The 22,090-nt window shown below is 44.1% G+C and overlaps 1 protein-coding gene, 1 long non-coding RNA gene and 1 pseudogene across 2 annotated transcripts in view; 2 read left to right on the top strand and 1 right to left on the bottom strand.

Moving 5' to 3' along the window:
* Positions 1-22,090, bottom strand: part of LOC120034983 (transmembrane protein 131-like) — a 244,245-nt gene that overhangs the window by 98,823 nt on the left and 123,332 nt on the right. The window lies entirely within an intron of this gene.
* On the top strand, positions 7,438-11,711 carry LOC120034987 (annotated as a pseudogene).
* LOC120034988 lies at positions 17,356-17,784 on the top strand. The gene is made up of 3 exons (XR_005474096.1): positions 17,356-17,484; positions 17,585-17,681; positions 17,753-17,784. It is a non-coding gene; the product is annotated as an uncharacterized LOC120034988 (long non-coding RNA).

Below are 22,090 nucleotides of genomic sequence, written 5' to 3'. Positions count from 1 at the left end.
GTCAGATGAGTCTCAGATACAGAAGAATAAGTCTATGATGGTATGGTGATAATGATTGAGATGGTGATTATAATAATGATGACTAGCGGTACCCCACCCTACGGGCAGTAAATCATTGGATCTGATTAATTCAATCAATTCAATCTTTGAGGACTGCAACCATAGAAATACAATTTATTTACACTAATAATAAGCTATTGTCAACTTCCCGTCTATGCTTATCTTGCTCATTGCTCACTGTCAATTGCTCACTGTTACCCTATGTGTGCAACTATTATTGATTTCTCACAGAAAAATCATTTGGTTTCAAATGTACATGGGGCCATGTAAATAATTGTTAGGCTACTCATTTTGAATCCACCGGTGGCAACTTGTGTGACCATAAAAGTCTGTGTGCGATTGGGCACAGTAAAATTATTTGGTTACTGACCGGCCCTACATTATAGAAGGCCCTTCAAGTCGGAACTAGGAAATTCTGACATTTCTGACTCGCTAACTCGTTATGGAATGATGATTTCAAGTTTCCCACTTGTGAAGTATCAGAATCAACCAGTAGGAAGCTTTACACTGATAACTTACATTCATTTTAACTCTGAGGTTCCAAGTTTCCGATTGCATGTTAATGCGTCAATAATTGCCATGGTAATTTTGAATGTCCAGTCAGTGAGCATTATGGGTAATTATCCTACATACTTACATCAAATACTTTATGATAGCATCATCTCCTGTAGTAACAGTGCCATTCCAAAAACAATAAATGTGAAAATTAACAAAGATACAAAATATTGCTAAAGTGAAGAAAATCAGCTCAAAATTGTTGGAGGAAATGCCCCTGCAGCAGGGAGGCTTACGGTATTATAATATATTGTAGATAACATTAATATAATTTGTGTATTTACAGTATCGTACACATACAAATGAAAGTATATGCTAGGGATTGATCTACACTGAGTGAACAAAACATTAAGAACACCTTCCTATTGAGTTGCCCTCCCCCTTGGTGGTGGACCATTGTTGATACTCAGGGAAAACTGTTGAGCGGGAAAAACCCAACAGCATGGCAGTTCTTGAGACAAACCGGTGCGCCTGGCACCTACTACCATACTCTGTTCAAAGGGACTTAAATCTTTGGTCTTGCCCATTCACCCTCTGAATGACACACATACACAATCCATGTCTCAATTGTCTAAAAATCAATCTTTAACCTGCCTCCTCCCCTTCATCTACACTGAGAAGAAGATTTAACAATTAACATCAATAAGGGATTATAGCTTTCACCTGATTAGTCTATGTCACGGAAAGAGAAGGTGTTCTTAATGTTTAATACACTCAGTGTATGTGTCAATGATGTTATAGATTCCAAGTGGTTGATTTTTTAGGGAATGACTATATTCTCTATATTATACCTGCAGATCATCACAGCAGCCGAAGTTGCTGTGCAGAGGGAGGAGATCCCCCGAGCATCAGGCCTCAACCCGTCACAGAGGGAGGGTATCCTCCAAACAGTCAGTGTCCCTGCACAGACGGAGGGGATCCTCCAAACAGCCAGTGTCCCTGTACAGAGGGAGGGGATTCTCTCAGCACCTAGCATCACTGCGCAGAGGGAGGAGATCTTCCGAGCATCAGGCCTCATCCCGTCACAGAGGGAGGGGATTCTTCCAGCATCTTCTATCACTGCGCAGAAGATCTTCAGAGCATCAGGCCTCATCCTTGCACAAAAGGAGTTGATCCTCCTGATGGCCAGTGTCACTGCGCAGAGGAAGGGAATCGTCCCAATGGCCAGCGTCCCTGCGCACAGGGAGGGGATTGTCCCAAAGGCTAGTATCTCTGCTGAGAGGAATGGGATCCTCCAAACAGCCAGTATACCTGCACAGAGGGAGGGGGTTCTCCCAGCAGCTAGCATCACTGTGCAGAGGGAGGAGATCCTCCGAGCATCAGGTCTCATCCCGTCACAGAGGGAGGGTATCCTCCAAACAGTCAGTGTCCATGCACAGACGGAGGGTATCCTCCCAACAGCCAGTGTCCCTGCACAGAGGGAGGGGATCCTCCAAACAGCCAGTGTCCCTGTACAGAGGGAGGGGATTCTCTCAGCAGCTAGCATCACTGCACAGAGGGAGGAGATCCTCCGAGCATCAGGCCTCATCCCGTCACAGAGGGAGGGTATCCTCCAAACAACCAGTGTCCCTGCACAGAGGGAGGGTATCCTTCAAACAACCAGTGTCCCTGCACAGAGGGAGGGGATCCTCCAAACAGCCAGTGTCCCTGCACAGAGGGAGGGGGTTCTCCCAGCAGCTATAATCATTGCACAGAGGGAGGAGATCCTCCGAGCATCAGGCCTCATCCCGACACAGAGGGAGGGGGTTCTCTCAGCACCTAGCATCATTGCGCAGAGGGAGGAGATGTTCCGAGCATCAGGCCTCATCCCGTCACAGAGGGAAGGGATTCTTCCAGCATCTTCTATCACTGCGCAGAAGAAGAAGATCCTCAGAGAATCAGGCCTCATCCCTGCACAAAAGGAGTTGATCCTCCTGATGGACAGTGTCACTGCGCAGAGGAAGGGAATCGTCCCAAAGGCCAGCGTCCCTGCGCACAGGGAGGGGATTGTCCCAAAGGCAAGTGTCTCTGCTGAGATGGAGGGGATCCTCCAAACATCCAGTGTCCCTGTACAGAGGGAGGGGATTCTCTCAGCAGCTAGCATCACTGCGCAGAGGGAGGAGATCCTCCGAGCATCAGGCCTCATCCCTGCACAGAGGGAGAGGATCCTCCAAACATCAAGAGTCCCTGCACAGAGGGAGGGGATCCTCCAAACATCCAGTGTCCCTGTACAGAGGGAGGGGATTCTCTCAGCAGCTAGCATCACTGCGCAGAGGGAGGAGATCCTCCGAGCATCAGGCCTCATCCCTGCACAGAGGGAGTTGATCCTCCTGAAGGCCAGCGTCCCTGCGCACAGGGAGTGGATTGTCCCAAAGGCTAGTGTCCCTGCAGAGAGGGAGGAGATCTTCCTCACAACCAGTGTCCCTGTGAAGAATGGACACAATCATCCACAACCACCTCCCATCATCCCCATGGTGTCACCACTGTGGAAATGGGATGGTGGAGCGTGTACTCCACCTGTGGATTTCTATTCCAAGAGAAGAGGTCACTTAAACTTACCTAATTAGTAAAGAAATTACCATTGTGATAGTGTGAGAATTAGCTGTTATAATTTAAATGTATGGCGCATGTGAGTGTATATCTGTAATACTTTCATGCATTTTCTACATAAAACAGGTTTAGCTCCATTTTACTTTGACATTTTAGTCATTTAGCAGACGCTCTTATCCAGAGCGACTTACAGTAGTGAGTGTATACATTTTCATACTCCAGTGAATCTCTCCAGGATTTCGCATGGATTTTTTTTATATTTGCGGATAAATATGCTAGATTTTGCAGCAACAATTATGACATTTTGCATAGCAATATGCAATTGTTTTGCCCAATTAGTTGCAAAAATGCGCTGACAAGGGAAAAAACTGTGTTGACGTGTGGCTTGATTGAACCATATTATGCAGTAAATGTGCGGTGATTGGTTGAAATTGCGAGCCCTCTTTTTGTATTGGTCAAATTTGTAAGCCCTCGCATAATATGCAGGGAATTGTTGATTTTGCAACCAAAACAATGCGATCGCAGAGTCCTGGAGTAACCTCCCTGCGTGTAGGTTAAGATTGGGTTGTAAACAGAGTATCAGAGCCAGACGTTTCTACCTGTCAGCTAGTAATTGTTCTGTATGGTGACATGAGCAGAGTGGCCTGACTTCTCCCACTTATTACAGATGTCCAACTTAGATATTTACATTTACATTTAAGTCATTTAGCAGACGCTCTTATCCAGAGCGACTTACAAATTGGAAAGTTCATACATATTCATCCTGGTCCCCCCGTGGGGAATGAACCCACAACCCTGGTGTTGCAAGCGCCATGCTCTACCAACTGAGCCACACGGGACACACGGCACAGATATGTTGAGCATCCTGCAATGATGTCCATCACCAAGCCGGAACACTCCGAGGCCACTTCTCAGTGCCAGACTGGCAGCCGGCCGGTGGCTGAGCCTGAGACCCCTGCTGTTCACAATAACAGTGGAGGCTGGCTCAGCTGGGTTTTTGGGAGTGGAAGAGCTAATAAGAAGGAGGTTCATCTACCTGAGGACAAAGACAGATCTGTAAGAAACTGGTTCTTAACACTATATTCTATGTAGAGACAATTGAGTGGATTAAAAAAAAACTATTGTGGCTTGCTTCACATTGCTAATATCTTCTTCCTCAGATTGTCTGGGATCCAACTCTGCACAGAGGGGTTAACAAAACTGAGCCCAAGGCTGAGGTACACACTTAAATTCAATGAAATTAAAAACAGTGAACAACCATTGTATTTCAACTGTGATAATATTACTAACAATTTGGAAAATGTGTTGATGTGTTTTAAAGAACAAGTGTGTACCACCACCTCTACCGATGGGGACATATGGATATCAGGGGAACACTGGCAGTGTCCCCAAAGGAGCGAATCCTTACTCTATGAAAGCAGGTGAATATTGCTTTAGAATACATGTGGTTTAACCAAGACTGTGTCAGCCGATCATAGATGTCCCTGGTGGTCTCCTGCTAACAGCTTTCCCACTACCAGCAGGTCTATGGGGCAGTAGATACCCTACAATGAATTACAATGATGGGACCAACTCAAAGCCTCCAAGCCATGGGCCTGGACTGCTTCCTAGACAGCTCTCTGGCTTGCTCCCTCCTTCACACTTTGACCTCATGGCACCAATGGTTGTGCCACCTGACACTCTACACTACTGAGGTATGACTCTGGAAAATCCTTCCAAATTGTATCCATTCATCATTAACTGAGATTTTTCTTTAACATAGCAAGTGGCTGAAATAGCAAGCATGTTAACTATTTTTTATTTTTGTCCAACAGGCCATTTGCCCAGAGTGGATTTGCCATACATAGATTTTTTCAGCATTAAAAATCTTCAGCATAAAAAAGTATTAAAAGATGATCTTTTAATTAAATCTCTCCTTTGTGTCCTCATGTTCACATTAATTTGATGTGTTCTATCATCCTTTACAATGCTTATTGCTTCTGCATTGCTTTACAGACAAGTATATATTATACACATATTTTATTTTAGACATTACGAAAACATATTTTTGTGCATTTTGGATTTCCTACATTTACCTGTACAGACAAGTATATTTTATACATATCTATTTTTTTTTACAACATTTTTGTATGTATTCCATAGACAGAACTACATATATTGGAATTGAACGTTCGCAGAGATTGTTTTGACTGGAGTGATGCTTAGGACTTCATTAAAAAATCTATCCCGTTTTATTTTACCACTACAGTCTGTTCGTCGGACGAAACTGGAGAAAAATAACTAGTGTCGAAAGTAAACATCCACACCTCGATGGTGTCAACTCTGCTTATGTCTGCGTAATGAAAAAGGTAGGGAAAAAAAAAAAAAAATCTGGTCTAGCGATCGATGACAAATTAAATGGTGCCCGTGTAACAGTTTTACTTCTGTCCCGAACCAGTGACCCTTTGCACACATATACAACAGTTACCCATCGCTCCACAAAAGCCGCGGCCCTTGCAGAGTAAGGGGAACTACTTCAAGGTCTCAGAGCGAGTGACGTCACCGATTGAAACGCTATCAGTGCACTACCTCCAAACTAAGTAGCCATTTCACACCGGTTACATCCAGCATAACCCCTCATTCAATTACGCCAGTGGCAAACAGTGAAATTTGAGGAGCAGGAACAGCTATAGCCCTCAAACTCACCTCTGGGTCTCAAAGCCAGTTCCACTGCATTTCTTCATTGTTCTCCTGTCATCTGGGACTGATCTAGACCTGGGACACAAGGTGGGTGCAAGTCATTATCAGTTAGAACAGAAAACCAGCAGGCTCGTAGGGCAGGGCAGCGTTTCCCAAACTTGGTGTGCATGTTGGTTTTTGTCCTAACACTACACAGCTGATTCACATGAACAAAGCTTGATGATTCGTTGATTATTTGAATCAGCTTTGTAGGGCTAGGGGAATAAAAAGAAAATGTGCAGCCCTTTGGTGTTCAGGTGACTGAGTGTGGGAAGCCTTTGTCATAGGGTAAAAGTTGAATACCCCTGGGCTGTAGGCTGCACACCTTGGGTCAAATATTAGATTCTGTAGCTGTGTATTTTATCAAAACAATTCTGTTCTACAATGGTTCCTTTCCTTAGCTCAGGGTAAGTAGTAGCAGGCCTAGAAGAGTCTTATGTGACGCAAACATTTGAGTTGTGTTCTTCCTCCTTTTAATCAATCTGTCAAATGCCTTACAGGTTGTTTTGCCTATTGTTGGCAGCTGTGGGCATACAAGCACAACAGACACCTTCTATAAGTATGCATCTTTCACCCTACAAGTTCAAGCTATAAGCGTTTGACAATATATATTTTTTGTTTTTTAACTAACCTTTCCCATTCCAGATGACCTCAACGCTGAATGCCTTGGTAACGTTATTCGTTTGAGTGTCGCTCCTCTTTTTAAAGAGGTTGACGCTGTCTTCAGTGAGTTTGTCTCTTATGATTCTCCTTTCATAATTCATGGGTTGTTGTTTGTCAACTATTGTGTTCACACCATCTCCATCCCTTCCAGATGATACACAAATCATAAACCTGACGCCTGGCCTTGCTACTCAGTGTGGATTCAGCTTTAAATTTGACCCCATGGGGAATGCCATGTTTTTTGCTTCTCTTCAAAACTGCTTTTCCCAAAACATGGTAACCCTAAGCACTGTAGTGTTTGCTTGAACTTCAAATGGACAGTTTGCCTTTCAGTGTCACTGCATTTGCAACCCATAATGTAGCAACGTCACTTTATTTAACCTTTGACATGGAGTCATGCTGAGACCAGGCTCTTTAACAGATGAGCCCTGTATACACAAAGATACAAGTCAATATTTGCATCACTAGATGAAAAATGTAATCATTGAGAACAAACACATTCTTCAGTAAAAAGGTCCTCAATAAGCCTGAGTTGCAGTAGAGGTGCTAATTCATACAATTTTAGAGCATGGAGGTTATTAGAAGTACGGTGCCAGAAACATTTAAGCAGTTTTACCACCCCTGGGTCTGCTAGCTCTTACCTCTAAGTTAACGATGACGTAAGGTACAGCAGAAGTTTATGGAGGGCTTTCAGAGGGCCAGCCAACTTTCTGATACAGACTGCAGTGATGTGTACTACTGAGCACTTCTCCTGTAGTGTGGCTTCAATACAGTGGCAGCTGCATTCATATAGTCAATTTTGCCACAGTCTATAACTTGCATGAACGTCAACTGAATTATTTGTTTTCTGCTATATAATGAAAGGCTTTTTTAATGCCTTTTTTTCCCCTTCCCCCTTCATTTTAGGATGATAAGATGTTCAGCTTGGTCATGCAGTTCAGGCTGCCAGGAAACCACATGACTGAAGACCCTGTGTATAGAGTGGGCAAAACCTGTAGCTACACCCCCTGGACCTCCCGAGAGATTCTGTGCGACCGCAACTACATGGAGGCAAGTGAGCAGAGCATGCCCCAAAGGACATGTTTACAGTCCAGCTTGTCGTACTGCCTGTATAAATGATCTGTCTAGAGCTACAACTGTCCAGTGTTTCATTTCTTCTGCTTCTGTGACACAATGTAGAGGTTCTTGACTCTCTCTCAATTCAATACTCCTTCATTTAAGGAGGCGAGTGGACAGATTGAGAACTGGCCCTTGATTTCGTATTGTATTGGAGGGAGAAAATGCATAGGGAATAATGGCCTTTCTTCTCTAGGTGTCGGTCAGAAGGACTCTTCCAGACATCCAAACCGATGTCAGACTGAACAGCCCACTGGAGGCCCGAAAGCAAGGAGCGGCAACTTCCGGAGAGGAGCTGAGGTAGCCATGTTTCTGTAATTTCACTACAGGATGGCGCTAAACAAAATGTGCATTTGTTGACAATTTGTTTAATTCCTGTTTCCATTTCCTGAGACAGGCTGTTGCTTCAGGATACAAAATGACAGCAGTCGTCTTTAGTCCTAGCAAGAAGGTCATGAATGTGGATGAGGTCCAAAGAAAGGGCTATGCAATAGCCAACACTCCCACACGGCTGGTGTTAAGAAGCCCTCATAATGCAGAGGAGACATACCTCCAGAATGTAAGCTGACTTTCTCCACTTCCTCCATGAACTGGGTCATGTTCAGTAGAGCAAACATTTGGAAACGGTGGCCCTACCTGAACTCTGCAACATATTGTTAATACGGTGTGCCCTACTGAACACGGCCCTGGTGTGGTTGCCCCCTGAACAGGTAGCTGGGGTTCCGATGCGGGTGCTCTCAACCTCAACCTTCTTTGAGCAGAAGTGGCTGGTTACTCGAGTAGATGCTACGGCTGTTTGTCCAACACCAGGTTGAGTGTGAAATAATGGACTAACTTGGCAAATTAAGATTTTATAAACCCAGTTCTTAATTGGCTCCAGACAAGACTTTGATTTGTGTTATGTAGTGTTCAGTTGGGAAAATGTTTTGGGATGAACTTTTTCCAAATAATGGCACATTTGTTTTCAGTTGCAAAATGTTCTGTTATGATGTGCACTTGGCTTCTTGTTTCACTGCAGGGGCAGTGGCCTTTACTCCAGAAGTGATCACCTGGTACATGCCCAAGCACATCGACCCACTTTTCTCCTCTGATGCCTTCACCATGTTGGAGGTGTACATGGGAATTGACGCTAAGAGGCTGGACACTGAGGAAATGGCTGCCAGAAACTACTCGGTTTTTGTCACATAGGCTCATATTATTGTTGAAATTCCGGTGGGGGCGGTTGGCGGCTATTTCAAGGTCAGCGTTGGATGAGTAAAATGTTCCTGTTTAATTTGTAGAGCCCTTTTTACTGCAGCAGTTGTCAGTGCTTTGCAGTAACCCTTTGCCATCTCTCATGGGTAAACTCCTAGAAATGTTGTCTTGTGTAAAATGTTTCTTATTGAGCAATTGTCTGATTAATCAGGCTAATATACAATGGATTGGTGGGTGTGTATACAGCCTGACACATTGGATTGCAAAATCGTGTGAATGTTGCATAAAATGACACTTAAACATACTCTACCGCTTGTCTTTGCAGTTTGTCCTTCAGCCGCTTGAAATTTGAGACCAAATATCCACACTAAAGTATTGTTTACCTGACTTTTTAGGGAGCCGGTAGCTTTGCCACTCAACAATGCAAGCAACGTTCGGTTACTGTTTACATATTGTGCAAGTGTTTACTTTGCGTGTCGGTTGCTTTGAAAATACACACCGCCGGAAATGCAAGTTGACAACCATATGCCTACCAGCTCTCTAAAGTCGGGTAAGCCGATATTTTGTCTTAAATTACGAGCGGCTGAAGGACAAACCACACAGATAACCGGTAGAGTAACATTCTGGCTTGTAAGGAACATTTAGCTGTTTTTGCACTCCACTTGTGTATTACAGCCTGAGTGATTCACTCGTCTCCCTTTACAGAGCCATATTCAGGATGACCAGTACTTTGTCACTTACACCATTGAGCCCATGCTTGAGTTGCTGTGGATCGAGGAGGTTGCACACGAGGACACCAGCTACAAAGTCCTCTTCCCTATCACAACACCTCCGATGGCCAGGCCTCCACAAGTTCGCAACTGTGAGTCTGGTTTAGTTAAATAGTGCCTATGGTAATTTAGGATGCCTGGGTTGTTCATTAGGCACAAAACAGAAGAAAATGTACTGAAACGGGGAGGCAATAACAAATGCCCATTTTCGACTTCCATTGTACCGCATTTCAAAATGTTTTTTTTGTTTGCCAATGAACAGACACGCCCTTAGACACAGTTCCTGAGCAGGCAGTGTTTGTGCTTGAGTTGGGGACCTTCAACCTTGATGTGGAGCTGCTGAACATCACCTTTCCCACCATGGTGCTAACTGTTGCAGAGTGCAACGCCAGAGGCTTCAATGTTCAGGAGCAGAGATCCCTGGACAACACCTTGAAGACCTTCAGGATGGAGGTGCCCTTCTCAGACCCGGTGGTCTTTAAGGAGGTGTGTTTCTGTTAAATGCAAGGCCACACGCAGTGATTTGTACATGCCCTAATAAGTGGGCCACCAACAAAATATAAATAATGGCGCAAATGTACTTTGTATCCCTCATTTACTCAAGTGTTCCCATTTATTTTGGCAGTTGTATGTATTCACTTGCCAATAGTGCTTGATTTAGAGGAATGAGGGCAACATTACTTTAAGTATATAGTTTGTTTTAATAGTCCCCATATGTACTTAGTTGTCACTTGATGTTGGATAGAGTTCTGTTACAACAATAATGCTATCAATTGACCAATGCGTTTAAATTCACTACAGAGAAGGGCGGAACAAGGTGTCACAACCTTCACTCTTCAGCTGATCTACGGCCTGGTCGTCTTTCCAGAGTACGCTCCTTTCTCTCACTCTGCCGTTGTGGACGCTGTACTGCTGGACATTGGTATGTCTCTGGACTACGCCAAACTACTGTTGAATGGCTTCCTCTCGTTAATGATTGCAGTGAAAGCCCAACTAGCCATACAGTAGGTTTTACCTATGCGGTCTCTCTACAAAGAAAATGTTAAGCTTTAGAGTATTTGGACCCAGTGTCCTGTTCCTGATTTGCCAGGATCATGTTTATTCAGTCCCACCGTAGCAAAACATTTTGCAACTGAAAACGAGGTTTTCTCCTTGGACAAGTTCAAGTAGTACCTTCCTGTTTTTTGTGCTTAATGAACACAACCCTGTTTGTCCTTGTAGTGCCACCCTCAGTCACTGGCAACTGTGATCAGGAGAACTTTCACATCACTGTGGACTACAGGAACCAAGATCCCTTTTTCGTGGTCTTGGTTGGCAAGCGGCTGCTTAACCATGAGCTTGCTCAACAGTATTTAACAGAGGGCGATGCATACAATATTGGACTAATGAACTCTCCCATTGGTTCCCAGTCGGTTCACCCGTCCTCTGTCAGGAGCAGACTGGATGTGGCTCTGTTGAATCCTTACAGCAACATGACCATCAAATACTTTTCCCTGGCTTGCAGCTTCCTCAAAACGCTGACTGGTTGGTTCTCAAACAATTACTTCCGATAAATAGTCGTTTGACATGTTTACCTAACCTGGGTTCCTTGCAAATACTGTGAGTCTAATAGTAGTGCCAGATGGGCATGGTTTGCACTTTTGGTGCTATTCCATTGGTTCTACTGTGCTCAATGAAGTGTAACAAATACAGAACCCAGGTCTGATGGCTACCTGTCTTTTGCTTCCCCACCCCCAAGAGTGTTTCTCTAACGGAACGATGACTGCGCTGGCGGTCAAGGTGGAGTCTGCTCCCAGTCTGAACCCCGGTCAGCTGACCCTGAGCGACCCCGCCTGTGGTCCCACCTACAGCGACGATCGCTTCGCCTACTTCCACTTCACTGTCAACTCCTGTGGCACCACCAGGAAGGTAAAATGACTATTACCCTGAGGTGATGGGTACTGTGTATTTACGGACTGTTTGCTTCTGCAGGCTGTAATAAGTCAATTCCCCTCTACTACATAGTTTATCAACAATGTCATGCTGTATGAGAACGAAATCTCCTTGCCAGATGAACTTGAGGTGAAGCTGAATGGCACGACGTCTTCAGAGGAGGAATATCAGTAAGTGCATTACGCATCACAATTGTAGCTGTTCGATTTTATAGGTTTTTTCTTCACCAATTGCTCAAAACTTTAACTTTGTATATAGGGAAAATGTGCCTCTACTACCAGTGTGTCCACTCCACTGCTTGAAGTTTCCCCTATTGAAGTTGCCTACATCCCTCTTTTTAGGTTAAAGGTTTCCTGCTACTATGTGGTCAACATCACTCGCACATTGGCCTTCCTCACCAGGCCGCGTGACAACGAGCTTTTTGCCGAGACTGGGACGGGTCGACTAATGGTCAGAATGAGACTCGCTCAGGGTAAGCGTGCACAAATTCAGAATTTCAACTTGGCCTCTAAATTCTAATCACTCCTGATGATCTGGAAATGGAATATAGAATCTTGGAAGGTGTCCTTTACAAAACCATTCCCAAAAATGTAAGCCTTATGATATATTACTCTTGTGTTCTGAGATCTACAGGTGTGGCTATGGAGTAACGGTGAGGAGCTGATTTGGGAATTTGTCAGAAGCCTCTGGTGGGGGGGGGGGGGGGGTTTCATCGGGGCACAACAGGATATGATAAACGTGTGTTTCTTAATGGACAAGTTGAGATGGTACCTCGCTGTTTTGTGCCCACCGGTTGTCTCGTTCTGTGTTCCAGACGCCTCGTATAACACGTTCCACCAGGAGGAGGACTATCCAGTGGTGAGGTACCTGAGACAGCCTCTGCACTTTGAGGTGGAGCTGACCAGGTCCTCTGACCCCAAGGTAGCGCTGGTGCTTGACCACTGCTGGGCCACCCTCAACGAGGACCGTGACTCCCGACCCCGGTGGAATCTCATCATTAATGGGTAACTTGTTGTTTTTGGGCCTAAACAAGTGTTATTCCACAGGTGTGGTTCCTGAGTAATTAGCAACCTATCATGCTTGGCTGGCCATCTACTTTGACTACCGTGGCTATGCCCCCATCCATAGGTCATGAGTGGTCACAATGGTTTGAGCTTAAAAACGATGTGAGCCTTATGCGGTCAGTCAGCAGATCTCCACCCAAATGAACACTTATGGGAGATTCTGGCGCGTACCATCACATGTTTGTTATCACTGAGTGGTCCCTGCAGCGTAGCATTGGAACAGAACGTATGATGCAAACAAACGACTCTAAACCGCGTTGTCTGAAAAGCATCTAAACAATGTTTAGTACTGATGAGAAGTAAAGGTCTTCACAACTTTATTCCACCTTTGCTTGTAAAATATATAAATGTTAATGCTATCATCTAGTCTAAATAACAGCTAGACTTGTTTTACAATGTGCTCACCAGTGATGCGGTACAAGGGAGCCATGTAAATCTAGTTTGGAAAATATGGCAGCCATGTTTGTCAAGCAAGAACTCCCTAATCCCATTCACTGCGCCCATTGCCTGAGATCTTAACCTAGTTTGGCCACTTCAGCGTGTGACAAATCTTTGTACTTGTTACGGCGTACACATGACAAGTAGTTTACAATTAACAAATCAAAAAGCCAATTGTCACCTCCCCAAATACAAGCCTAGCTTAACCGTAGCACGAAAGCTAAACAGTTGCAAGATATAGATCAATCCATTAAGTCCTGGGGAAGGTATTGTGGCGAGGATGATGCAGGAAATATTACTTAGATGGGGGATTTATCAACAATAAATGGAGGGGCAGACAGTTTTTCTAAGCTAAATACCCCTGAGGTACCATAGTTTACACTCTGATGCCGTGTTCAAATCAACTAACGGCTTGGAAGTCTTTGTCTTGAATGCACTGAAGTCTATGGGGGTACTCCGAGATCCCAGGTGTCTTAAACACCATACGTCAGTTGAGTCTGACAGACCCTTACGTGATAACCCGACTGCATTGTATGGCGTTAGCTCATATTCGGTACCACCTTCAAAAGTGTTTTACACACGTGTCCATTACAATCTAGGCAAGAATCAGAATGCATGAATAAAACGCTAAGTACATTATACTTACGGTATGCTACAGTAGAAACGTTACACAGAAAATAAGGCACTTTGATAGGAATGCACGCATGTCCAGTTATTTGTAAGGAAGGCAATGTGGGCACCAGGCAATAAATGTGCCAGGGGGAAGTTTGTGCAAGGCCTGTTCTGACTAGGTGTGCAAATGTCTGTATGCTTGAAGGAAAGTTTGTCTGGCTCATTCAAATTCTCAAAAAGAAATTGTCTGCAACAGTGAAATGGGCTACTTTTGTGAATGAATGAGGCAAACTTAGAAGTTGAAACGGCCTATAGAAAACTAGCAGGTAGTGTGCCTTAGTTTGAGGTCAGCGTGGGTTAACTGTCCACATTTTGGAACGGTCAGTGCATTCTGACATCACGCGCATAACATAAACTCCCTCTGGGGTGACTGTTGAAGATATTTGGAACTCGCGTGTGGAAAGGTTAAGACACTATGTTGGCGTTACCTACACCTTTTTACTCAATGTTATCCTTTTGGTTTGCTCCAGTTCAGTGTTGTGCCGAACTGCTGGGCAGTCGAATGGAAATCGAGAGCGGCTGGCAAGCTTGGCTTGCCTTTCTGATTGGTTTCATACAACTGCTCTTAACACTGACTGAATACTTGTTGAATTCATGCACAAGTGACCTCTTGTGTTTAAAACGGTTATGCGCTTAACATAAAGGATGGTTCACACGCCTGTGCAGCATGGAAGTTGATGTTTGAAACTGAATAGGATCAGTGGACAGGATCCCTAGAAGTTGATGCCACTTTCAATGGAATTTCCTGTCCTAGAGGAATGCGCTAATTGGGAGTTGCTAAACATGAACAAATACCACGGTCAAGTGTAGCAGCATCTTGCTAACCTTATTTAGCTAGCTAATGTTCATATTTAAAAAAATGTCACACAGCTGGGTTTGTCATAAGCATTGATTTGGGTGAGCACTTTGCCACAGATGCACACCGCTGGCCTAATTTTTAACTTTGCCATCTTCTCAAGAATTTAAATTGGGTAACTATTGAAAGATGACTTATTTTTCCTACATTGTAATGGACACTGCAACCTTTGGTAGATGGGCTACAATGACTTTGCCCATGATTATGCACGCTGCAAATGACACTTTATTTTGCGGGTGTCTTTTCAGTATCTGGATACATGTTACACCAAGCAGTGGAGTGAAGCAACTTTATTGGTCAAAACCATTTATTTGGGGGATCGGGTTTGCCAAATGCTATCAAATCACGCAATTTTACCATTTTTATGAAATGGTCGCAAAACCCCAAATTTGGCACCCCCTATTTTAATTTGCTCCGGCGGCCATGTGGACACAAGGCTCATCTGTCACGGGAGTAACTTTGCAGCAGTTCTATTAAATCAAATGTCATCCTGGTGGGGGTGGTAGCGGTTTGAAAAAACAGGCTGAAAATGTTTTGTAGATCATAGGAAAAGACACCACATTCACATGGCTGTGCACGAAATGGGCAGTTCAGATTTGTCACTTCAGCTGCTTAAATCGTTGTGCAAAATCCTGAGAAAGCTCTGGCCGTCGTCTGCCAGCTCAAGTGGATTTGTACTGGTGTGGGCGTTTGTCTCTTAATGTAACGTCTTCAGATTTCACAAATCCCTTTTTGCTAATATCTGTCAGTTAAACAGTAAATGATAAACCTCCCAAAGATGCAAATGACAAAAGTAGGCCTAAACTGTCAATGCGTAGGTTACTTTATATAGTAGAGCTGCTCCCTTCACAGAAGTCATCCACGTGTGAATCTGATGCCATGGGTGTAGAATACATTTTTTGGGACCAATTTTTCCGACAGCGGAAGAATTGCTCTGGCGCATTGCATGAAATTCTTAATTAAAATGAATTACTTATTTTGAAAAATATGATTGCGTTGTTGGTGATACCGACTGTCTATTCGGCAACTTTGGTTAAACCACGGTCAGTTGATCAATATTCAGGTCGCCTGTAGTCTGACCATTCTGGATCATTTAGAACTTTAAGAACCATTTAGAGGGACGTCTCACCACATGAGAATGCATTCATGTCAATGTAATTGAATATACATGTTGGACATACGACGTAGACATTTGACATCCGTCATTTAACTAGCTATAAAAGCCTTTGCAGTAGACAAAGTAATATTGTTGATGAGAAATGCTATGGCATTGCTAGTATGACCCTCCCTTGACAAATTAAATGCATTTTTTTTCAAATAGGCAGCCCAATTTCTGTTTTTTTAAATAAATAAAAAATGTACTAAATCAGATTTTTCCAGGTCTGATGGGCCAAAAGATCAGAAATTAAAACCAACAAACTACTGTCGTGACGTGACCTTGAATTATCTGAGGACTGTTTAATTGTTACCCGACTCTAAATGAATCGTGTTAGGATTTGGGGTGCCGAGGAAACGGTTTTAAAGATACCGTCTCCCGACTTAAACTCTAGACGGTAGAAATCTATTACATTGCTAAAGTCAACTTATTAACCATTACATCGTATCCTCCTCGCAGCTGCAAGAACCCCAGCCTTATGATTCAGTACTATACAAATTGGTTTAATTTATTTACTAGCTAAACACACAGGTCCCTAGCAGACTGACACAATATGACGGCTTGTTACGATGTCTCCCCCACCCATGGTTCCATAAGGGACACTTATCGTTGTTACATTTTTGCATGAATGTATTTATGTGGGATGCCGCCGTGGAAAGGTAGGTGGTTGGGTCTTCTCTCTGATTGGCTCCCTGAGGTCACAATGTCGTTAGTTGTCCGTGGTTCCAATGACTAGTCTTGAACGGAACTTCAGGATGGATTTTCCTTTCACTCATTCTGGAAGATGGGCTAATCAACCCTGTCGCTGATTCCTCAGTGGGTGATGAGAGTAGGATGGTTTGGATAGCAGAATGGTCCCACTGAAGTTAGCTTTTCTAGGTACTTGGCTCCAAACAGCTAATCGGCTGTACCAGTGACTGTCTGTCTGAGGGGTGTTTATTCTCCCTCATGTTGGTATTCAGGTTTCGGACCACTTTGGACATGAGCTGCAGCTCGCCGTCCTTAGGAAGGTGCGTTTAGGAAAGTTCCAACCATTTCAAACGTGTAGCTAGCGACGGTTTTCTGGTCTAATGTTAATTTCAGTTACCAATCCTTTTATGCACTCTGGCCGCCGGGGACGGTTCTGACACGCTCTCTGATGTCACTCGTGGCATGGCTACTTACTATGCACATTTTCTAGGAGTTTCTCTAATACGTTCAAAAGTGAATACTGGAACAATATTTCTAACATAAGACTGGTCAGATAGAAAAAGAATGTCATGTTGATTCTTATTTTGTGATTTTTGAAAAGGAAATACTGGAACTAGAAAAGTGCTCACACTACAGGTAGGAAGTCTCGAGCCTTTACATTGTATATGAAATATGTTGGGTTTTTCAAGACCGAGGTGAATTTAGGAGGGGTTAGAGTTGATGGGGAAAAGCCTGGTAACAAAGACATTCCTTTAGTTCATACTGGAGGGGGAGAAGGAACCCACTTCTCCTGTCATTTACAACACGGTGTGAATTGATCTGATCCTCACAGTACAGTCATGACACCACCATAAGACATCGTACACAAGGCGGTTGGGGTTTACAGTGTTTTCTTGTTCCTAACTTAGTCCCTCCCTCTACACTGGCAGTTGTGAAAACCCGGAGGATCCGTACCGTGTAGTCTTCCACCCGGTGGTAGCTGACGCCAGGGTCCACTTCCCCCCTCACGTCAAACGCTTTGAGGTCTATATGTTTTCCTTCGTCGAGGATGCGGTTGAGCCGAGTGGCCAGGTAACAAAGTTCACCCAACAATCTTTATAGGTTAATTTTGTGAGTGGCAATCATCCCTTTTTTTAAATGTATCTGACACCATCAAATCTTTGATTCCTAGGTCTTTGTCCATTGTGATGTGGTCATCTGTGACGCCAGTAGTCCCTCTGGCGGCCCCTGTAGTGGACAATGTGTGAATCGGGACAACCCGAAAAGAGGTAGGTCTTGTTTTATGCTTTTCAGACTCTGTCAGACCATAACTGAACTAATAGGTTCTCTCTCTCAACAGGTCAACGACATGTCAAAGACCTCTTTGAGGAGTGTCATTTCTATGTTTCTTCTGGATACATTCTTTGGGTGTAATGTCTTCTAACATGTCAAATAAAGTGTTCTATATAACAATTACGTTTGCTTTACTTGCGTGGCAACATCCTAACCCTTGGAGCTACCTTAATTGTATCTGATTTGCGTATAACACCAAGGCGCATGTACTTTAGTGGATGTAGTAGGCTTGTCATCTGACGTGTATCAATCAACCCTTTTGTAAGCATGGAACTCTGAACCATCCACACCAATTTCCCGTCTAGGACGAACAATGGGTGTCAAAACAAAAGCTTTCCAATGTCCAGTAGGAAGAACTGACTCGATGTTATAGCAGATGGTGGTTTGCCAAAGTGAGGCCAGCAGGGCTGTGGTTGGCTGCAGGCCCCAGGGAGCGCAGCAGTGTTGGGAATTTCCAACTGAAATTACAACTTTACTTGATACCTCTCACTAGCTTGGTTTCCATCCAAATATGGACCTTTCTTTAATGATATGCATGTATATCTCAAATGGGGAGAGCTTGACTTTCTCACTAGTTTTTTGTAAGAAGTGTTGACAAGCTGAATGTACCGAGCTGTCTGTTTTTAAAACTACTAGCGCACAGCTCAGACACCCATGCATACCCCACAAGACATGCCACCAGAGGTCTCTTCACAATCGCCAAGTCTGGACTAGGGAAGGTACAGAGTCATGAATACGTTGCAATCTATTCCGCATCAGGATCAGATTTAAAGAAACACCTTACGGAACTGAAGAGATGCAGCAGTTCCTCCTTTAAAAGTTGCGAGCTTGCACCGCGGGACGGCTTCATTGCTCCAGACCACAAGGGGGAGTTGGCGCACTGGAGGATGATTTAGTTGGGTAACATAGATAAATAGGATGTTTAATTTACATAATATGCTTATGTGAGAGTTGTCATTAGAATGTGTCCCTTTGGACTATACTGTTGGCAGTTGCACGTTTCCCTTCTCAGCTAGGGCTCAGTCACTTGGGGCCCAGAGAGGGGAGACGTCAGAATGGAACATTGTCTTCATATGTGTAGGGATGGCGTGATTAAGGGGGAACCAATTATCTCTTGGCTCAACAATGTCTGTGCGCAAGTCACTACCCTCAGTGAGCTTGTCTAGGAGTGGGGAGAAGAGGAGGTTTACTTGAGATGGGATCAGATTTATTTATATAGCTCTTCTTACATTAGCTGATATCTTAACGTGCTGTACAGAAACCCAGCCTAAAACCCCAAACGGCAAGCAATGCAGGTGTAGAAGCACGGTGGCTAGGAAAAACTCCCTAGAAAGGCCAAAACCTAGAGAGGAACCAGGCTGAGGGGTGGCCAGTCCTCTTCTGGCTGTGCTGGGTGGAGATTATAACAGAACATGGCCAAGATGTTCATAAATTATCAGCATGGTCAAATAATAATAATCACAGTAGTTATCGAGGGTGCAGGAAGTCCTCACCTCGAGTAAATGTCAGTTGGCTTTTCATAGCCGATCATTAAGAGTATCTCTACCGCTCCTGCAGTCTCTAGAGAGTTGAAAACAGCAGGTCTGGGACAGGTAGCACGTCCGTTGAACAGGTCAGGGTTCCATAGCCGCAGGCAGAACAGTTGAAACTGGAGCAGCAGCACGGGCAGGTGGACTGGGGACAGCAAGGAGTCATCATGCAAGGTAGTCCTGAGGCATGGTCTTAGGGCTCAGGTCCTCCGAGAGAGAAAGATAATTAGAGAGCATACTTAAATTCACACGACACCGGCTAAGACAGGAGAAGTACTCCAGATATAACAAACTGACCCTGGCCCCCCGACACAAACTACTGCAGCATAAATACTGGAGGCTGAGTCAGGAGACACTGTGGCCCCATCCGAAAATAACCCCGGACAGGGCCAAACAGGAAGGATATAACCCCACCCACTTTGCCAAAGCACAGCCCCCACACCACTAGAGGGATATCTTCAACCACCAACTTACCATCCTGAGACAAGGCCGAGTATAGCCCACAAAGATCTCCGCCACGGCACAACCCAAGGGGGGGCGCCAACCCAGACAGGAAGATCACGTCAGTGACTCACCCCTCCTAGGGACGGCATGAAAGAGCACCAGTAAGCCAGTGACTCAGCCCCTGTAATAGGGTTAGAGGCAGAGAATCCCAGTGGAGAGAGGGGAACCGGCCAGGCAGAGACGGCAAGGGCGGTTTGTTGCTCCAGAGCCTTTCCGTTCACCTTCACACTCCTGGGCCAGACTACACTCAATCATATGACCCACTGAAGAGATGAGTCTTCAGTAAAGACTTAAAAGTTGAGATCGAGTCTGCGTCTCTCATATGGGTAGGCAGACCATTCCATAAAAATTGAGCTCTATAGGAGAAAGCCCTGCCTCCAGCTGTTTGTTTAGAAATTCTAGGGACAATAAGGAGGCCTGCGTCTTGTGACCGTAGCGTATGTGTAGGTATGTACGGCAGGACCAAATCGGAAAGAGGGGTAGGAACAAGCCCATGTAATGTTTTATAGGTTAGCAGTAAAACCTTGAAATTAGCCCTTGCCTTAACAGGAAGCCAGTGTAGGGAGGCTAGCACTGGAGTAATATGATAACAATTTTGGGTTCTAGTCAGGATTCTAGCAGCCGTATTTAGCACTAACTGAAGTTTATTTTGTGCTTTATCCAGGTAGCCGGAAAGTAGAGCATTGCAGTAGTCTAACCTAGAAGTAACAAAAGCATGGATTACTTTTTCTGCATCATTTTTGGACAGAAAGTTTCTGATTTTTGCAATGTTACGTAGATGGAAAAAAGCTGTCCTTGAAACAGTCTTGATATGTTCGTCAAAAGAGAGATCAGGGTCCAGAGTAACGCCGAGGTCCTTCACAGTTTTATTTGAGACGACTTTACAACCATCAAGATTAATTGTCAGATTCAACAGAAGATCTCTTTGTTTCTTGGGACCTAGAACAAGCATCTCTGTTTTGTCCGAGTTTAAAAGTAGAAAGTTTGCAGCCATCCACTTCCTTATGTCTGAAACATAGGCTTCTAGTGAGGGCAATTTTGGGGCTTCACCATGTTTCATTGAAATGTACAGCTGTGTGTCATCCGCATAGCAGTGAAAGTTAACATTATGCTTTCGAATGACATCCCCAAGAGGTAAAATATATAGTGAAAACAATAGTGGTCCCAAAACGGAACATTGAGGAACACCGAAATGTACAGATGATTTGTCAGAGGACAAACCATTAACATGAGACAAACTGATATCTTTTGGACAGATTAGATCTAAACCAGGCTAGAACTTGTCCGTGTAGACCAATTTGGGTATCCAATCTCTCCAAAAGAACGTGGTGATCGATGGTATCAAAGTCAGCACTAAGGTCTAGGAGCACAAGGACAGATGCAGAGCCTCGGTCTGCGCCAATAAAAGGTCATTTACCACTGCGCCAATAAAAGGTCATTTACCACCTTCACAAGTGCAGTCTCAGTGCTATGATGGGGTCTAAAACCAGACTAAAGCATTTCGAATACATTGTCTTCAGGAAGGCAGTGAGTTGCTGTGCAACAGCTTTCTAAAATTGAGAGGAATGGAAGATTCGATATAGGCCAATAGTTTTTTATATTTTCTGGGTCAAGGTTTGGCTTTTTCAAGAGAGGCTTTATTACTGCCACTTTTAGTGAGTTTGGTACGCATCCGGTGGATAGAGAGCCGTTTATTATGTTCAACATAGGAGGGCCGAGCACAGGAAGCAGCTCTTTCAGTAGTTTAGTTGGAATAGGGTCCAGTATGCAGCTTGAAGGTTTAGAGGCCATGATTATTTTCATCATTGTGTCAAGAGATATAGTACTAAAACACTTAAGTGTCTCTCTTGATCCTAAGTCCTGGCAGAGTTGTGCAGACTCAGGACAGCTGAGCTTTGGAGGAATACGCAGATTTAAAGAGGAGTCCGTAATTTGCTTTCTAATGATCATGATCTTTTCCTCAAAGAAGTTCATGAATTTATTACTGCTGAAGTGAAAGCCATCCTCACTTGGGGAATGCTGCTTTTTAGTTAGTTTAGCGACAGTATCAAAAATAAATGTAGGATTGTTCTTATTTTCCTCAATTAAGTTGGAAAAATAGAATGATCGAGCAGCAGTGAGGGCTCTTCGATACTGCACGGTACTGTCTTTCCAAGCTAGTCGGAAGACTTCCAGTTTGGTGTGGCGCCATTTCCGTTCCAATTTTCTGGAAGCTTGCTTCAGAGCTCGGATATTTTCTGTATACCAGGGAGCTAGTTTCTTATGACAAAAGTTTTTAGTTTTTAGGGGTGCAACTGCATCTAGGGTATTGC

This window comes from Salvelinus namaycush, chromosome 42 (genome assembly GCF_016432855.1).
Source record: "Salvelinus namaycush isolate Seneca chromosome 42, SaNama_1.0, whole genome shotgun sequence".
Classification (NCBI taxonomy): Eukaryota; Metazoa; Chordata; class Actinopteri; order Salmoniformes; family Salmonidae; genus Salvelinus; species Salvelinus namaycush.
This window is presented reverse-complemented; position numbering and strand designations above follow the sequence as displayed.